This window comes from Balaenoptera borealis (genome assembly GCF_965194805.1).
Source record: "Balaenoptera borealis genome assembly, chromosome: 1".
Classification (NCBI taxonomy): Eukaryota; Metazoa; Chordata; class Mammalia; order Artiodactyla; family Balaenopteridae; genus Balaenoptera; species Balaenoptera borealis.
This window is the reverse complement of record NC_138860.1, coordinates 146,766,285-146,784,671: the sequence shown is the minus strand read 5'-3', so window position 1 is coordinate 146,784,671 and position 18,387 is coordinate 146,766,285. Positions and strand designations below refer to the sequence as shown.

The 18,387-nt window shown below is 40.8% G+C and overlaps 1 protein-coding gene across 26 annotated transcripts in view; it reads right to left on the bottom strand.

Moving 5' to 3' along the window:
* LOC309613193 (uncharacterized protein) overlaps positions 1-18,387 on the bottom strand; it is a 170,446-nt gene that overhangs the window by 48,793 nt on the left and 103,266 nt on the right. For 10 of the 26 annotated variants that reach the window (XR_014235553.1, XR_014235554.1, XR_014235561.1 and 7 more), the window contains one exon: positions 5,232-16,843. The gene's annotated coding sequence lies outside the window, so the exon portion shown is untranslated. Of the gene's footprint in view, positions 1-1,224; positions 5,209-5,231; positions 16,844-18,387 lie in introns of those variants that run through there. The other 16 variants (XR_014235547.1, XR_014235555.1, XR_014235562.1 and 13 more) reach the window with 7 other exon arrangements.

Below are 18,387 nucleotides of genomic sequence, written 5' to 3'. Positions count from 1 at the left end.
TAAAAGAAAACAAACAACTCAATTAAAAAAATAGACAAAAGATTTGAACAGACATTCTACCAAGAAAGATAGATGGATGGCAAATAAGCACACGAAAAGATGTTCGACATCATTGGTTATTAGAGAAATGCAAATTAAAACCACAATAAGATACATTACTCACCTATTGGAATGTCTAAAATTCTAAAAGACCAATATACCAAGTGTTGGTGAGGACACAGAGCAAGTGGAACTCTCGTACATTCCCAGTGGAAATGTAAACATTGCAACCATATTGGAAAACAGTTTGGCAGCTTTTTAAAAAGTTAAACACACATCTATCATGTGACTCAACCATTTTACTTCTAGGAATTTAATAAGACTAATGTTCTTGGCAGCTTTCTCTCTAATAGTCAAACCTGGAAATAAACCAAATGTTCATCAACAGGTGAAGGGATAAATTATGGTACCTATTTACAATGGACTTGGCAATAAAAAGGAATAGTTGTGCATGCAGGGAATAACATGGTAAGCCTCAAAGTAATGACGCTGAGTAAAAGAAGTGAAATTTTTAAAGAATACTTTATGATTCTGTTTATATAGTTTATATATTATATGATTCTGTTTATATATACTACTATATATATACTACTCTGTGGTAACAAAAAGCAGATCCATGATTGCCTGGAGAGGGGGCTGGGGAGGGTGGCAGATAAGGGCAGGAAGAAAGGATTCCGAAGGGCAGGAGGAAATACATGGGGGTGATGGGGGGTGATGGATGTATTAACACATGGGGTTGATGGGGGATGATAGATGTATTAACTATTTTGATTAGGTTGATGGTTTCATAGGTATGTACATACACTTACCAAATTGTACACTTGAAATATGTGCAGTTTATTGTATGTGAAGAAGAAGTAGGAGGAAGAAAAAGAGAAGAAACATGGCTATGATGCTAAAAGTAGCTCTCCTACATCACCCCAGAGGCCAGGGCTAACTTCTTCAGGGCACCCAATCCCAAGTTAAAATAGGAATAATGAAATAAAGTAAGTACCTAACAAGAAAGTTGTGGAGATTATTCATTTAGCAAACACTTTTTGACTGTTTACTTGATCCTCATCAGATTCTGTATTGAGTGCTTTGCATTCTCTAGTTCATCTATTCCCCACATCAGCCCTCTGAGGTAAGCGTTATTAATATTCCCATTTTACAGATGAGGAAGCCCAGGAGGGTTAAATAACTCACCCGGCATAGAGCAGGTATTCTATAAATATGAGTTGAGACAACTCCTTGTGGTGTTGTGTCAGTGGAGGCCACCTTGCCCGGCAATTGAAACACAAATACTGTAGTCACAGCACACTGGATTCAAACCCACATGCCAGCTCAGGGGAGTTGGGCTTAGGATTTCATCTCTCTGTGCTCAGTTTCCTCATCGGCAAAACAGGAATAGTAAAGCCTGATGTGAAGACTAATTTGAGGAATGTGCATAAGGAATATGGAATAATGGTTGACATGTAATCAAGTCTCGGATATAACAGTTATCATGTTAGTTGAGTCTTGGCTTATGCAGTGTTTGTTGACTGACTGATGATGGAAACAAAGCATGTGACAGCTCTAATATACTCCACCTGAGAACTCCCCAGATGGCAGTCCTGTTCTCACTCACCATGCCACTGGGACCAAGAAAGAGACCTAATTTCAAAACAAAACCCACCATTTGCATCCTAACAAATTCAGGTCTCATCACTGATGCTTCTCCAGCCCTGTCTGGCCATCTCATAACCCCCTCAAAGACTTGTGTGGGAGCATTGACCTGAGTGCACTTGTCTTCTCCTGGACAGAGCCCCACAAGCCAGTGGCCTCCCACCTTCTACTTCATTTCCTCTTAAATATCCTCACCCTATCTTGGGGCTCTTGAGCCTCCAGGAAAAATGGTTCAGTGCCATTTATGGTACATTGTCCTCTTTGGAGTAGATACCAATGTTTAATGGTTTACATAAGGGCTAAGAACCCTGGCTTGTAGGCCCCTCGGCTGCTTTGAGTACCAGCCTTGTGACTTTGAACAAGTTACTGAAGTCACTGGGTCTCAACTTACTCATGTGCTAAATGGTAATAATAATAGTATCTACGTCAGGGGGTAATTTTGAGGAGTAAAAGAAAAAAAAATTACATAAATTATTTAACCCAGTTCTTCGGTAATAAGGAAGCTTACAACAATTGCTTGCCATGTGTTTGGTTTTGTTCTCACTGTTGTGTTTTCCAGCTTACAGAACCCTTTCACATTTGCCGTGTCCTTGGACACAGCCTGGTGAAGGAACAGGCTGTGTCCTGTTGGAGAGTTGAAGGCTGGGCTCTGAGAAGTAACTGGCTCTGTGACTGGGTTTTGCTCAGGTCACAGCTGGCAGACCAGGGCCTTCATCCTGAATCTCAATGCCACAGTGGATAGTACTGCTACTATTTTGATGTCATGCTAAACACTCAGTTCTACCATTCATCCCATAAAGTAAAGAGATGTTGCTGTCGAGACTTCAGTTCATTCCAACATATACGTACTAAAGTCAACTAGGTGTGCAGAAAACCAGAAGCTCTTGAACAGAATACATTTATAGCCAAAGACTTTCTTTTTTGGGAGGCAGTGTCAGAGTGGTTAAAGACCCAGCCTTTGGAATGAGGCCTGGTTTCAAATCTGCACTCTGCCACTAACCAGCCATGTGGCCCTGGGCAAGTTCCTTGATCTCTACAAGGCTCAGTTTCCTTGTGTATAACATGGGGTTAGAAAGCATACCTACCTACATCTTCTAAGGCTTAGAGCATCATTCAGGCTCTTAGACATTCTGAATAAATGTTAATTTTTATTATCAATTTTTTACCCTCCAATTTGTACCTACTGCCCTTGGGGTAAAGGCAAAACTCTTTAATGTGACCACAAAACCTGAACCTGTCTCTGTACCCATCTAGCCTAAAACTCTACTTTGCTTACTACCCAGCAGCTACATTAGTGAGATGGCTGTATAATTTCTCATCCAAACAGAGATGCTTTGGAGAGGGCAAGAAGGCTCTATTAATGAGTACCCTGAGCCTTAAAAGGGACTGTCTCCAGCAAACAGGGGCATATGGTCACCCTACACATTGGTCTTCTCTCCTCTCCATCCTTGGTTTGTGCCAAACTCCTTTGCAACTTTATGCATGCTGCTTTACTTCACCAAAATGCCCTTCCCCACCCTCTTCACTCAATCACCTATTATTCATCCTTCAGGGTTCACCTCAAGCGACACTTTCAGCCACAGGCCCTCGCAGCACCCTATATTCCTTTCTCCTAACACTTCCCGCAAAGTTTCATTCAAAAATAATCTCTATTAATGTTGATTTATATCTATCTCTCCCACTAGACCAGAAGCATAGGCCATGACTGTCTAATTTATCACTATATCTCTTTTCTAGCAGTTAGTGAATGAATGAAAGAATGGATAAATGAAATTATTATCACATTCGTCCTGCACAATCTCTGTAGATGAAAAAGTATGATCACCCCCAATTTGTAGATGGAGAAATGGAAACAGAGAAGTTAAGCAACTTGCCCAAAGGTATACAGTGAGTGAATCATGCAGGACATGGGACTCTGACCCCTAGCTCAGTGCCTTTTCTGCTATGCCACATTGTCTCTTAATACTTTATCTCCATGTCTTCTGGACTGAAGGACTCAACCTCTACAGCAAGTAGCTAAGAAATGCAAGAGAAATCTCTCTGAACACAGAAAAGCCCTCTTTACTTCCTGTTTTAGTGGGGAGATTTAGGAAAGGACGCTTACTTCAAATCAGTATAAGAAATAAACATTTTCACCAGGTTGAATATAGCCTATTCCAGTGGTTATTTGGATAAAAACCCCAGGGCAACGTCCCAGCCGACCTCATCTCTCTGTGGGCAGCAGAGTGCCACCAGGTTCAGGCCACACTCGGGAGCCTCAGCCCGGGAGCAGCACACCAGGAAATAGTTCAGAATCCCAGGGCTCCAAAGCAGCCTTGATGGCTGTAACCTGAGAGGCCTCTTGAACTTGAAGGAGAGGTCAGTCGACCCAAACATTCCGTTGTCCACTGAGAGACACCCAGCGCAATTTGAGATGCCTCCAAAAGAATATTATTCTCTTACAACAGAGAGCTTTATATTTTTTCAAAGTGCTTCCATAAACAGCTTTGTCTTCCTTTTATCCTACCAACAGCTAAGAAAAGGAGTGGGAACAGGCAATGCCGCAAAAATGGGTAAGATCGGGGCTTCCCTGGTGGTGCAGTGGTTGAGAATCTGCCTGCCAATGCAGGGGACACGGGTTCGAGCCCTGGTCTGGGAAGATCCCACATGCCGCGGAGCAACTAGGCCTGTGAGCCACAACTACTGAGCCTGCGCGTCTGGAGCCTGTGCTCCGCAGCAAGAGAGGCCGCGATAGTGAGAGGCCCGCGCACCGCGATGAAGAGTGGCTCCCACTTGCCGCAACTAGAGAAAGCCCTCGCACAGAAACGAAGACCCAACACAGCCATAAATAAATAAATAAATAAATAAATAAATAAATAAACCCAAAAGTTAAATAAAAAGAAAAAAAAAAATGGGTAAGATCATGGGATTTGGAGCCAGACTTGCTTGGACCCCATTTCTGACTCCTTCTATCTATGGGACTCAAATAAGTCACCGAGTGCCTCTGAGCCTCAGTTTCCTCACCTCTAAAATGAGATACAGTAGTAGTATTACATACAGGGACACTACAGAGTCAATTCGGTGATATATGCAACATGCCTGACACATATGTTCAATAGTAATTCAATACTCATAGTCCTTCAGTCTAAATTTCTGGGTTCCATTACATTGAGTGGGATTTCTTTATAGGGAGGCCCACCAGCAAACATCCCCCCATTAGTTAATCTCCATAGTTAACCAGCTGGCTGAGTAAATATTTGTGGGATGCATCCATAAACCAGCGAATCTCTGTCCCATGATGGCACCAAGAAGACTGTTCCTACTCTCCTGGTTCAAAGCATAAATGCTTCTAGAATAACAGACTGTCAGGCATGGATGGATCACAAACTGGTGGATTTACCAATGCCCTCGGAGCAATCAAGCCTAAAGAACAACTTTTTACGTCACATTGATGGGGGTGAAGGGGAGCCTGGCTGGGTCCTGATGAATCCCACGCTCAACCTGACAGGGTGAATGGCAGCTTCATCAAATGGGTTCTTGGTGGAGGCCCTCGGGGAGTTCTCACTTACCAGCCTCTCCAGACCTGTCTGTCTGTCCACGGCAGACCCTGCCTCTGACTGGGGAGGCCTGAGTCAGGCAGCCAGGAGACCTGCTGATTGGAGTCAGCTCTCTGGGCTGTCAGCTGGGGAGAGGGGGATATTGAATTCATCAGTCATGCTGACAGGGGACGAGGGGTGGGGGAAGGGCTCCCAGGGCACAGGTGAAAACCCAGCGTAGGACAAAGATGTGAAGAGCAACTGGTTTGGCCTTGAGCAGGGTGACCCCTTAAGCCAGATTAATGACCCATAGTTTCCCATTTTTGCTTCAAATTGCACTAAATGATGGATGATAAACATTAGCCTTTGGTCCTCACTCAAATCGTCTAAGAAAAGCAGTAGACAATTTCCTAAATTTCTTCTGTAGTATTTTGATGTATTCTTGATGTGATACAACAGTTTGCTTTTCAATAATTGGACATTTTGTTACTTCTGGGAAGGGGAAAAGGTATTGGAATTTATTGAACACTTACTATGTGCCACGTCCATCGGTCATTTTAATCCTCGGAGAAGTGGACGTGAATATTTCCGAAGTTATAGGTAAGGATACAGGGAAAGACAGGTGACTGACTTGCCGAGTCACCTCAAGTCAGTGACAAAACCAGAATTTCTACTCAAAACCAGAATTTCTACTCATTGACAAAACCAGAATTTCTACTTCAACTCTAAAGTGTATCCATCCATGCCTCATCCACTTGAACTCTGCTCCAGGAATCAGTAACTGGAGTTGGTTTGGCCCATTATTTACCTGTTGGTAATATGTATATATTTTTCACTGGTTTATTTTTGAAGTCAATTATTTCTCTACATGCATTTTACCTGGAGCCCTGTTAAATTACCAGGCTAAATCTTCAGAACAATTGTCTTTGGTCCTAACTGTCATGAGGAGGTCTAGTTCAGGTGGAATCTGTGAGGGTCCTTCCTAGGATCTGCTCCAGGTCTGGTCCACTCCAGGACCCATCAAGATGCACCTTTTCCTGGATTCTCAGAGCCAGAACAGACCTTGAGGTTCTTCTTTTACAAATTGCTGGGGCTTTCCTAATTAGCAGGTGGTAGAGGGGGAAAGAGAGTTTTACAGTTGGTGTAGGGAGCTGGGCCAAGGACCCCTCTGGTTATGATGCTCTAGGATTCTGTGAACTGAAGGTTCTCTTCTGGTTTAACGTCCATATTCACACTTCTGCTCTCCCAGCCTGTCTTCCAGGTCCATGGATTATATTGTCAGTTTTAGTGCTTTCAGGTTAATGATATGGAATCGAGGTTTGGAAAGGACCTTCTGGCTGTCAAGTCCAATCTTCCATTCAGTACTTGAATCTCACCTCCAACACCCTGCTTACTCTTCTCCAGCAATGAGGAGCTCATTACTTCACTCTTTCTTTGGAAAATGTGGCCATTTGAAAGCTCTTCCTTCCCTTTATGTTGTTTCAGGCAGAGGGAACAAGATGAGCCAAAGCACGGAAGAGAGGAACAACCTTGTGCCTTCAAAGAGTATTTGGAATCATAAGACTAGAGTTCAAGTCAAGTCTCCTACTCCTTAGCTGATGACCTTGGACAGATCACTTAACCTTTGGGACTTGAATCTTTCTTTCCTTGGCTATAAAATAGAGGAGTAATACCTGCCCTATCTACCCCAAGTAGTTGCTGTGAGGTTCAAATGAATCATGAATAGTTATTTCACAGAGAAAAATACTGTGTGCTTTAAAATACAATACTTATTATCATTGATATTTTCTTAGCCAACCTTTTCTACTTTGAACAAGAAAGGAACCAAAGCAGTTGTTTTTGTTTTGCTGTTGTTGTGTTACTATTTGTAAGAGAGAGATTTAAAACCTATTATAAAACCCAGAGGTAGCCCTTGCTCAAGTTTTTTCATTTAGTGCACCCAAAATATTCCCAGACAATATCATGAAATTGCTTTTCCCTCATCCCCAAATCTCCTTCCTGATCCAGGCGTAATCTCTGTGCTTCTCCAGGGAGAAGGCTAACACTTGTGCTGATTTGCACCCAAGCTGCCTAGGGCTTGCATTGACAGAGACAGATGTCAACAGGGTGAAACTAACAAATTAATTTTACCTGATGACCTGAGCCAGATGTGACAGAAGGAAGAAAGGGGGGAAAAAAGATATGTCCTCTCCTTGCTAAGCCACAATCCATGCTGTATTTCAAGATTATTTATCAGCCTCAAAACTGTTTTATATCCTATGAAACTTTTCTGAAATAGTGTTCCCAGGTTATCCAGACTTGAATCCCTCTGGATAACTGTGGTTATCACCCTTTGGGAAAACCCTACTTGATAATTTCAAATGCAACAAAGAGTCCTTGATCTAGATGACATCTCCCTTAATTCTCAGAATAATCCTATGTGGTAAGTTTTATTATCATTCTCATTATTTAGATGCAGAAAGTTAAGCCAAGAGAAGAAAAAGTGAATATCCAAGTTCACAAGGTTAACAAAACTTGAACTAAACTAGAACTAAAGTCTTTGATTTTAAGATAAAAGGAAGTATTAAAGGCAACCTCTCTTAAATGCACATTTCAAACAGGGTGTCAGCCATTGATTAAATCCCTTCTTTGTTCAAGGTTCTGCACTAAGCATTGGAGGAGAGGGTTTAGAGGAATATCTCATTCTATTGAAGAAGAGTTTCTTTTCATACACTATGAATTGTGTGATTCTCAGGTCTGCCCATTCAACAAATATTTAGCGATACCCACTAGATACCAACCAATGCTCTGGGTGTGGAAAAAAAAAAGAGAGAGAGAGAGAGAGAGAGATGAACAATCCATGCCCTCAAGATGAAAGATTAGAAGGAAGTCGCTCCATATGATCAAATATCGATTTGATCAAGGTCTATGTAGGCTATATGGGAACTCAGACAAACCTTATATAGCACAGCCATGGGGTGAAGGAGTACAAGGAGGGGAAAGTCAGAAAGTCTTCTAGGAAGAGTTCTCAGGTAACTTAAGTCTTGAAAGTCAACTATGGCTTAGCCTAGTTAATACATGAAGAAAGGATATTCCAGGGAGTAGGAACAGTGGAAGCTAGGCATAGGTTGACAAGAGTTCCAGGTATGGAAGACCACAAGTTTAAAGCCTGGTGAGAGAAGTGGTGACGGATGAGACTGGACAGAATGTCAAGGGTTGGATCTTGAAGGATCTAAGAAGCCAGATCATTAGTGTGTAGAAATGCAACTGGTTTCTGTAAGTTGATTTTGTATCCTGCAACTTTACTGAAATCGTTGATTAGTTCCAACAGTTTTCTGGTTGAGTCTTTGGGATTTTCTATAAACAAAATCATACCATCTTCAAATAGCAACATTTTTATGTCTTTCTTTTCAATTTGGATGCCTTTTTATTTCTTTGTCTTGCCTGATTGCTGTGGCTAGATTTCCAGTACCACATGGAATGAGAATGGTGAAAGTGGGCATCCTCATCTTAGAGGAAAAGCTTTCAATTTTTCTCCATTGAGTATAATGTTAGCTGTGGGTTTGTCGTATATGGCCTTTATTATGTTGAAGTATATTCCTCCTATACCCATTCTGTCAAGGGTTTTTATCCTCAAAGGATGTTGTATTTTGTCAAATGCCTTTTCTGCATCTACTGAGGTGATTCTGTGATCTTTATCTTAATTTTATTAATAAGCACACAATGTTTTGATCTGAGATAGTTTTCTTCTCCAGTCATAATGTGTTTCTGAAAACAATTGTTTTTGCAGGTAGTTAAATTACTTGTGGATTCGTCTGACTCCTTGGAGACCTGTTTTTAAGTTTTTCTAAGGCAGTTCCAGAATAGGCTTTACTAGAGGAATTGTTCAGCTCACGATAAGGAATGATGCCTCCGGAGTTTTCACTGAATGCCCCCCAGGTGATCACCAAGGCTTTTGAATTTGACTTTCTGGAGCTTGAATGTTTCCCTGACTTTTATGAGTTCTGGGAATTGTTCTGATTGCAACTCCTGGTCATTCTTTGCCTGGTCTTTCTTCACTCCAAACATGTGTGACCTTTTACTCAGCAAAGATTCCAGGGGACCCTATGCAGATTTTTGGAGATATTTTTCTGCATGGCTCCCTTCTCTCTGTAACTCTGCCCAAAAAGTTCCTAATACCACAACTTCCTTGTCTTTGCTCTTGTCCTCAAGTTAGTGAGGTCTCCAAGCTCATTCAGGTTCTTCCTTCCTAAGCCTACAGTTCAGAGATTTAGACTCATCTTATTTGTTTACCTTTTTTCATGGATCACAGCTTTGCACTACCTGTTGTGCAATATTGGAGAACAGGTCTTTCAGATATTTTGTCTTCTTGTTTATTGTTTATGAGGAGGTGAAGTTCATTCATGATTACTTCATCCTGGTTGAAAGTAGAAATCTCCTACCCTGGTCTTTTCCTTGCTGGCCCTCTTGCTCACATATTCTCATCCTCTCTTTCCTGATTCAAATCAGGACCCTGATTCTGCAACCCACTTATAACTCTCCTACTTACCCAAAGTGCCAGTTATCGCCAAACTAAGGCAACTTTTGCCTAAGGCTGTTTTTCTCCTTTAAGGAATATTCTATACTCTGTGTTTTTACTTTCTCACTTCCCATTCATGCTTTGATCTAATGCAATTTGAATTTCACTAGCACCATTCCACTGCCATACTGCTGATACTGTGGATAGATACCAATAATCTCCTTATTCTCAAATTCAATGGAAGCACTTCTGCTCCATTTTCCTTGATTTTTCTGCAGCATCTGATACTGCTGACTCCTTCCTCCTTGTCAAATCTGCATTCCCTTGGAGGAGAGAAAACAAAACATTGTGGTTAAGAGGACAGACTTTTAGTCAAAGAGACCTTGTTCTAATCCAAGTTCTGCCACTTATATAGATACAAGAACTTGGACTAATTACTTGATTTCCTTGAGTCTCATTTTCTTCATCTGTTAAAAGAACATGGTAATATCAACCTCACAGTATTGTTGAAAGAGTAAATGAAACAAATTCATAAGGTGCTTAACCAAGTATCTGGCACTTAAAGGCACTTCATAAATAAAAGCCTTGATTATTACCTTTCTTCTAATTTCTATGACGTTATTTTCACCTGGCTGTCTCTGGCCATTAGGTGAGTCTCCCTTAAAGGTTCCTTTTTTTCTAACTATCCTTTGAGATGTATTGTGCCCCATGACTCAAGCCTCCTTTATTTTGTTTTTCGTCTTTACATTTTAGATTACTACTTTAAAAAACAAAGTATTAAAAAGTATTGAGTAGAAACAAAAAATATTTGTGAAATAGAGGTAAGTTAAAAAGGAAATAAGGACAACTTACACCCCTGTCCCTACCACCTTTCTGAAGAAATAGAATATTACAATCATCTTTGAAACCCCCTGTGTGCACTTTTGGGGTTCTATCCCCTACCCTTTCCCCCCAGAGAAAACCATTTCCTGATTTTTGTGTTTATCATTTCCTCACTTATTTTTAAAGTTTCTCCATGATCGTTTAGTTTTGCAAGCATCTGTACTTTATATAAAAAGAAACATACTGGATGTTCTCTTCTGTAACTTTCTTTTTTCTACTTAACATTATGTTCTTGAGGTTCATCCATGTTTCTGAGGTTCTGTTTCATTATTTTTTATTGCTTCATCATTCCATTGTATGAATACTCCAGGATTTATTCAGCCTTTCTCCTGTTGATGGATATTTGGGCTGTTTCCTATTTTTTTTGCTAGTACAACAATGCTGCTATGAACTATTTTTCTATATCATCTCTGAAGTTGTCTAGGCTATAGAATCAGGACTGGTATTGCTGGATGAGAAGGCTTGCACATTTTTCCTAGGTAAAAATGGTTTTTTAGAATGGTTGTATCAACTTACACTTCCATCATCATTGCATAAATATTCCGGTTGTTCGACATCCTCACCGACACCTGATATTGTCGTACTTTCTGAAGCTATTTTTTACTCTATCGATTCTCCCTTAGTTTCATCACCACTTCTGAGCTGATGACCACCAGACATTGATCTCCAGCTGATATGTTTCTCCTAAGCTCCAGATCCACATACTCAACTCCCTATTTACCATCTCCTGGTTGTCTTCAGCCAGAGCAAATGCAACATGTCCCAAACTACCATATCTTTTTCAGTAAATTGCACCATCTTTACACAGTTATCTAAACCAGAAATGAAAGTATTACCCTAAACTTCTTCCTTTCCCTTTTATCCTTTATCTGAATCCTGTTAATTCTACTCCCCAATTACCTCTTGAATCTACTTGCTCTGTTCCCTTATGATTCACTGGTATTTCTGGCACTCCTCTTTCAGGGCTCACCTCCCCATTTCATGACGTAGGTAAGGCCTTATGACTTACTTGGCCAACGAAATGCGTGCAGATATAACATATGTCACCACCAGGCAGAAGTTGTAAGACTCAGTACATGATTCACCATGACCTACAGCCCTGCCACAAGGACTGACAACAGTACATCTGGTAGAGGGTCCATCGGCCTTGATTCTGGAATGAGAACAAGAGAAACCTGCTTCCACATAATTAACATGTAGCAATAGCATTAATTTAAAAAACCTGCTTTTTTGCTGTTTTAAGTCACTGAAATGTTGAAGTTATTTGTAACTACAGCATAAACAAGACTATCCTGACAAATGCACCCTTCTTCCCATCTTCCTGACTGTTGAACATGTATAAGCAGCAGAGTTAGAGAATTTTCCAGTTCCCTTGGAGTTCACTGTTATGAGATTTGAAATTTGTTTGCAACTTCCTGAATAAACTCTTATGTTGGCATGGAAATAATAGCCTTTGAATGCCCAACTTCAGAGCTTGCTGAATTCTTTCCAAGTGGCGTTAGTTGAGGTTTTGGCACTTTCTTCCAAAGCACAGCCATCCTCTATCTGCATAAAAGTCAGCTGTTATCTTCTTTCCAAAGCCATCAAATCTCAAAATAGTATAAGTTGGGAGTAGGCTAATATCTTCCTGGCAAAGTCCAGTGTCAGGTTTCAAGGGCACCATATGACATCTAGCTGACGAGGGACATAATTAGAGTGTCTATAATGCTCAAAGACCTACAGAATTTTGCTTTTAAGGAACTAACCAAATCTAAGCCATGTTATGACACTAACCAAGTGAGAGGAAATTAACATTGGTTGAGCCAGGCATTTTATGTATACTGTCTTGTTTGGTCTTCAGAACCACTTTGTGTGTTGGATATTATTACTCTAGCTGACAAATCATTCCCAGAAAACAGATTCAAACTGAGTAAGTGACTGGTCAAGGTCATCATAAAGACTCTAGGTCCAGAACCCAGAGCTTAGGGCTTCTTGTAAGGTGTTCTTTCGACTCCACCCTAGACTCGTAATTGTGTCACTTTACTTTGCTTAAGATTAAAAAATAACCCAAATGGAGACAGATGAGTTTTCTGAGTCTTGACTCACTCATCTAACAAACATTGCCTCCAACTTAGTGCAAATACCATTGCTAGAGAAAGAAAAATGAACTAAGAGAATATAGAATAGATGAGAGGAAGAAATCCCTGCCTTCAAGGGGCTCATGACATACAGTATAGGCAGATTAACTACAATGGGATGTGATGAATGCATCCATTCATTCATTTATCAAACACTTACCAAAGGTTGAAGATTTGGAGGCAGAACCACAGTCCCTGTCTTCACGTAACTCACAGTCCAGTGTCACAGGTAGAACAACAGAAATATGCTGAGTGGGAGCATCAGGAGGGTACGGCCAGTTCTCTCAGGTGAGTCCTAGAAGTCTTCAGACCTGGGGTGATTCTGGAGATCGATTTTTTTAAAATTAAGATGTAATTGTCATATAACAGTGTGTAAGTTTAAGGTGTACAATGTGTTGATTTGATACATTTACACAGTGCAATATGATTACCACCGTAGCATTAGCTAACACCTCTGTCATGTCACATAATTATCAGGGAGATAGATTTTGAAAGATAAATTAATAACCAGAAGAAGAGCATGCCAGGCCACTACAGCAGCATCTGCAAAGGCCCACAGGGCAGGGCTGTGAATACTCCCCTGGAGAGAGAGGGAAATCTTCCCAGAGGAAGCAACCAGTCAACTGAGACTTGAAGTATGGCTAGGACAGACCTCACGGACAAAGGTGCAGAAAGGCACCACCAGAGCAGATGCCAAAGCATGGAGCCTTCTTTGGAAGCAACTGCAAGCATTTGAGCATGGCTGTGGTTCAAGGTTCAGATGGGGGAGTAGTAGAAAATGAAACTAGAAAACCAAGGTCAGGGGCAGATCATGGAGAGTCTTGAATGGTTTGCCAGGGAAACTGAGATTTCTCTTATAAACAATAGAGAGCTGTGGATGTAATGTCAGCACAAATTGAGAGAAAAAAAAAAACGACTCAGAACAGAGCTTCACACACAATAAGTCCTTAGCAAATGTTAGCTATCATTATTTTTAATTATTGTCTTAGTCCAGGCTGTTACAATAAATACCATAGACTGGGTGAAATAAACAACAGAAATTTACATGTCACAATCTGAGAGGCTGGAGGTCTCAGATCAGGGTGCCAGCACGGTCAGGCTCTGGTGAGAGCTGTCTCCCTGGCTTACAGATGGCCACCTCCTTGCCGTATGCTCACATGACAGAGAGAGACAGAGAGAGAGACAGTGAGACAGCTCTCTAGTCTCTTCTTATAAAGGCACTAATCCCATCATGGGGGATCCACCCTCAAGACCTCATCTAAACTTAATTACCTCCCAAAGTTCCCGTCTCCAAATACCATCACACTGGGGATTAGGACTTCAAGATGTGAATTTGGGAGGGCCAAAAAGATTCAGTCCGTGGAAATTATCACTATAAAAAGGTGTTATTAGAAGGAAATAATATGGTCACATTAGCAGCTTAGAAAGCTCACCCTGGCAGGCATGTGGGAATCATAAGTCAAGGGTTCCCTCCACCACTGGTAGTACCTACTCATGTTGGCAGGTGTATCTGGGCTCCTCCTCTCTGCTTCCACATCTCCTCTGCTTCCCTCTCTCACAACACTTAGTACACGTCTCCTTATATGCTGGTCCTTCATGTTAGGTCATCAATTTCATGAGGACCGAGATCATATTGATATCTGTGTCCTTAGCACTGTCAACTAAAAAATACTTAAATGCACGTGACTCCACACTCCCTCATGGCACTGGGCTGGTGTGTCCTCCACTTGGTTTCCCCTCCTCCCTCCATATTCCACATTAAAACGCCCGATCATTACAGCCTGCTCTGGTTTTAGGCTTAGGGTGTCATGTTTCAAAAGTTCCTACTCAGATCATGGGTGGTAAGTATGGTGTCTGCCCCCCCACAACACTTTCCAGAACCATCCACATCCATGTTCCCAGTTTCTTTGCACTGGCCTTGAAATTGATGACAAATGAATTTTGTAAGCCCATCTAGGAAATTACCTCAGCACCCAAGTCATTTCCTGGGGCCGTTTACATTCTTAAATGTAGGGAGAAGGTTGAGGTGCTTTTTCTTTTTAAATTCCCTGAACCACTGGTAAACCCCTTTCACCCTTATAAATGGATGGGAGATGATGTCACAGCACAGTAAAAGCTCTCATTGCTTTAGCCCTCCCTTCGTGGTTCAGGACTGACTCAGATTTCTCTGACCTCGGCTCCCTCTGAGGCTGACATGTCAGATCACTAGGACTTGTCTCAGACCTTCCACCACTTGAGGCAATGGATGGTCAGAGAGCTCTTGGAAGAAGACACTGATTTTTTTCAACATCATACTGTTAGCCTGCACCTCCCACTGACACATCCCGCATGGATCACTTTGCCATTCATTAATTCAAGCAACATTGATAGAGCTCTTACAATGGTCAAGGTTGTGCTGGATTCTGAGGTCACAGAAGTGAATAAGGTATATACCCTTCCCTGGAGAAGACAGAGCATTATGCCAAGATGAAACGACCATGACTAAGACTCGCTCACTCATATCAATGAGTTCGCAGAGTTCGTAGATGAGGAATATGTATAACCACGTGGCCATGATATAATTAATACAATGTTGAGGGTAGCAAGGACTTTAAGGAATATATATGTATATACATCATATATTTTAAATAAATATATATATATCTACTATATACGCATATACTATATATACATTTGTATACCTATATGGGTACACATGTATACCTATCCTATATATACCCTACATACTTCCTATATGTATGAGTATATATTTTATATGTATATATTTACTATAATATTTACTATGAGCCAGGTCCTTTTAAAAATGGTCTCATAAATTAACTCATTTAATTCTCACACTATCTCCATGAAACCTGTACTATTATCATCATCCACATTTTACAGATTAGGAAACTGACTCTTAGACATTTTAAGTAACATGCTCATGATCTACTAAGATCTACTAAGAGCAAGGACTTGAATCAGGCAGGATACTTCCAGAGGCTGTCTTATTAAACCATGTGCTATAAACTGTGAAGGAGGTAAATAATGGAATTGTTCCCAGCTGATAAGGCTGTATTTGCATGCAGACTTTAAGGCAGGAAAGGAATATTTGAACAAATCCTTTGAGGTGGAACTTTGTAGACCACCCTCAAAGAATGGCAAATGATTTAATTTGGTTGGACCATAAGAAGATGATGCCTGTCTTTGGCTCTGTGAAAAGGTCATGTGGAAGAGTGGCGTCATTCTGGAGGGCAGAATGAAAGCCAGTGGGTAGAGGGTGCAGGGACTCAGATGGTGCCTGGCTTTCTACCAGCAAGGATGTACAGGAGTGGAGCATCACCTCTTTTGGGTCCAGCTTGGCCTGTCTGAATAGTCTAGCCTGCTGGTCCATCTTGGGGGCAAAGGATTTGAGCTCTGGATTCCACAATGTTGACTTTTTAGTACAATGGCCCTAGAACCTGAGTAACATCCTCTCTTGCCTGAAGAGACCACCAGTGTCCACAGCAGACAATAAAGGCACTAAGGATCTGTCCACTTGTCTGCTGCTGTGAAATAAACCACCCCAAACTTGAGAGTGTAAAGCAGCAATCATTTTATTGTGATCCCAGATTCTGTGAGTCAGGAATTGGGAAAGGGCATGGTAGGTACATCTGCTCTCTGTACTACAATGTCTAGGGACCCAGCTGGAAGATTCTAGGCTGGAGTGACTTGACAGGTGGGAGCGAGGATCATCTGAAGACTCCTTTACTCACACGTCTGGGGTTGATGCTGACTGTTGGTGAGAACTGCCTCTGAGGCTGTCAATTAGAACACCTGTAGGAAGCCTCTCCACGTGGCTGCCTGTGCTTCCTCACAGCATGGCAGCTGGGTCCAAGAGTTACCACCCTAACAGAACCAAATGGAAGCTATGTACCTTTTATGACCTGGTCTCTGAGGTCAAATAGAGTCACTACTAGTATAGTCACAAGCCCATCCTGATTCAAGGGGAAGAAACTAGACTCCCACAATTAAAATCATGAATATCAAGGTTATATTGTAAGAAGAGCACGTGGGACGGGAGATATTGCTGTGGCCATCTTTGGAAAATGCAATCCGCCCCAGAACTTCATATTCAGAATCCAGAGAACTCCCAGCAGTTGAACCCAATCATCTCACTATGGAGTTGGCTAAAAAAAAAAAATGCCAGTTCAGCAAAAATGCATCATCATTAGCACCACCCAATTTCCAAAGTCATTTGACCACCGAACCCTTTTCCTATGAGATTCTTCAGAGACAGGTAACCCTCCAGCCTACTTTTAAATATAGTAATCCAGAGATTATTCATATAAGATGTGACCTCAAAATGAAATCTTTCCCAAGTCCCTCTTCAGGACTTTTGTACCAGCTCTTTTCTCTGCTTTCAACACTGTTCCCTCAGATCTTTACAAGGATGACTTTCTCTCCATTTGGGGCTCAGTTCAATCAACACATTTTGGGAGAAAACCTCCCAGATTACCCAAGCTAAAGTGCCCACTCTTTCCACACATTATCTGGTATTTCCTAATATCTGAAGTTATTTTGTTGACGTGTTTATTTTCTGTCTTCTCCCTGCCTCATGGCTTCTGCATGGTAAGTGTCATTAGAGCTTAGACTTTGCTCTTTCTGTTCTCTGAAACCTAGCCCAGTGCCTGGCACACAGTACACATCCATCAAACAGTCATCGAATGAAGAAGTGGAAAATGGTGCCATACCCAGAAATCTTTTTGTTTCTTGTTTGTGGGATTTGGGGTAAGGAGAATAAAGAATGTTTACATATATCTCAACGAAATGTAAGCTTCCTTCTTTTCATCTCTCCACTTCCTGAACCCACTCCCAAATTTTCTCCTTTTTTAAAAAAACAATATTGAATATGATGCACAAAAGAGGGCTGTGCACAACTGTGCAAAAATCTAGAAAAGCAAAATATAATAACTACTTCTTGAATTACCTCCCCATAGAATTTCAGGTGGTTCCATATATTCCATTATAAATTCCCTCATATAGAATTCTTTTCTTTTTAAGTGTAGCTAAGAATATATAATAAAATATAATATATAATTTATTTATATACAAAATATTTATATTTATATTTATGTAAATATATTGAATATATTTATCATATTTATATTTTATAAAACATTTTATAACATTTATATAGTATAAAATTTCTACTATATAAATATTATAATATTTATGTAAAATGTAAAATACAAATATATGTTATAAAATATAATGAGTAGCTTAAAAAACCACTTTGAGCTTTCTTTTAAGTATCTGATCTTTCTTAAAGATTTCATTTCTAAACAGTGGAAAAAACTAATTTATATCACTGTGACACAGAAGTGTATATCCAAGAAAATGCTATAAATATCAAAAGCATTAGAAATAGCTCACTTGAATTAAACAAAGCCATGACTTGAAAAACCTCAAACATAAATGAAATGGAAAGTCAAAGAGATACAGTAGAATTTTACCTTCATGTACAGTCACATATTCTTTATTCTCCGATGACAGGATTAACAAATATGGCAAGCCTCCCTAAGGTAGATTTCAACATACAAGGACTTCTTCATCCAAGATTCTTGGAAACCATGACCTCCAAGAAAAGAGGTCTCTTTGCTCTTCTATGGAATATCCTTCAGAGTCCTAGCTTCCACCCCGCCTCCCCTCCCCCCCTCCCCTCCCCCCCCGC